We start from the raw sequence: 2,067 nt of genomic DNA, 5'->3' as shown, positions 1-2,067 counted from the left end.
ATATATCCCCATATATGAACATTTACTTAGTGGTAAATGTAGAGAATTTGAAACTCTATGAGCCTTCCATGATAGGTCAAAAAGAGGAACAAATCCTTGACATATTCGGTTGAAAAGATAGCTTCCACACAAAGCTAAATGGTAGACTCGAGAGAATGTGGAGGAAAAATTTGCTTTCCTCATTATGTAGAAGATTTTGGGGACCAAAAGCCTTCGAAAATGGGGAGGTGTGATATGTATTGGATCATTATTTTATTTTCCATCCATATTGATGCTTTCATAGTGGAATAAGTGGAGGAATCAACTCACAAGAACATTTTTACCAGTGGGCACTAGTTTGGTGAATTTTGGCTTGAAACCTTTCATAAGAAATTTAGGGCATAAAATGGAATTTTGGGGGGGGGCACAGAGTTTATTCTTAAGAATTGAATCCCTAGCACTATTCTACACACAAATAAATATCCAATGAAGCAAGAATCACCTCAATCAGATTCCATATGCAAAATTTATGCCATTCGGAAGTTGCCATTCTTGTTTTAGCCACCATAATTCAAGATGATTCCATGTTAACCCACATTATTCATGGAAAATGGGCTAGCCACGTGATCATAATGAATAAGGCTCTAGAAGAGTTGATATTGTAACTCTAGTTAAGAGTTGAAGGAGTAAAACATAATAATTAGTAGCCTATCGAGTTGTGTTATAACCATCCCACTAGGAGGAAAAGGGGTTCCATTCTATTTGAGTGAATTTTGTTCCACAGATGAGAAGAAGAGTCAAGAGTGGATAGGGAGATGTAAAACAAAGAGGGTTTATGCATGTAACAAGCCATGTGCCATAGTCCTCACTTCTTTGTACTTGCATCCATTTTCCAATCAGAGAAAGAGAGCAGAGCAATCTCACCTCACAGTTGGGTTTTCTCTCAAAAGGATCTCCCAAATTATAAATTGTGTTAATTTATGGTTTTTGAATTTTATTTCGTTGTTCTATATTTTTTGCATAATTATAATTTACATGCATACGCAATAAACATTATTAACAAATCCAAAAATCTAAGGATAAATAAACCCTCACAGTGTAGATTTTAGATTTTCTAATATATTTTAGTACATATGTTGTGACAAATTGTCCAATAAAATATTTAAGACAATCTATATATAAATTCTCCAATTGAAAAACTAAAACTTACACTTCTTATAAACTTAAATGAAAATAAAATTAGTAATCTAAACATCTAGGTTATTATCCTAGTAAATTCAAAAACCAATTTATGGAAATACATTTTTCTCACTCCCCTATTTTTCTTTAAAATCCCTCATCCCGATAATTTATGGTGCTAAAGGGAAGTCAATGGTACTCATTGTTGTTGTAGTCATTATGCAAATGGAGAATTAAAAAAATAGAACTTTCATTGTGTCACCATTTCTGACATTTACATTTATGAAATTCAAGGTAAACCCAAAAAAATTAATAAAGATAAGTTTTTTTTCTTTTTAAAGTAACGTGCACTTCAAAATCTAAATCAATATTAACAAAATATTTTTTATAGTGTTTTTTTACTTTTTTCTTTTTGTAAATTTTGTCTATTGATTTTTATAATGATAACAAAATTGATTACATTTATAAATATTCATGCCCACGTCAGAAGATCTTGAGTAGCTTCTAAAATGACCAAAACACAACTGATCAAAACATTATTGAGACAACACTTATGCTAAGGATTACATATGTAAATACCTTGGATATAGATATGAAAACAAACAAACTATGACTGTCATAAGCAAAAAACATCCTAGAGCCATTTACATCGCTCGATAGAATAAAAGTATAGTGATTACAAAAAGCAAAGAGTAGCTACCAACAGTTAGAAGTAGAGAGTAAACATAATGTATGTAGACCTCATTGACCGTGGGAAGATTTGTCTTTCTTAAAGGAGGATCTCTTGAAGAAGTGTCTTGTGCCAGAATTAGGGTTTTTGTGGCATCTACAAGGCCAAAGTTGGAGGATGAAGTTGCAGGGTCTAAGTTGGGGTAGAAGTCAAAGTTGGAATCTAGTTGATGATGGATT

The sequence above is a fragment of the Pinus tabuliformis genome, chromosome 4_1, assembly GCF_031772625.1.
Source record: "Pinus tabuliformis cultivar Carrire ecotype Pingquan chromosome 4_1, CPIR1, whole genome shotgun sequence".
Taxonomy (NCBI): domain Eukaryota; kingdom Viridiplantae; phylum Streptophyta; class Pinopsida; order Pinales; family Pinaceae; genus Pinus; species Pinus tabuliformis.
This window is presented reverse-complemented; position numbering follows the sequence as displayed.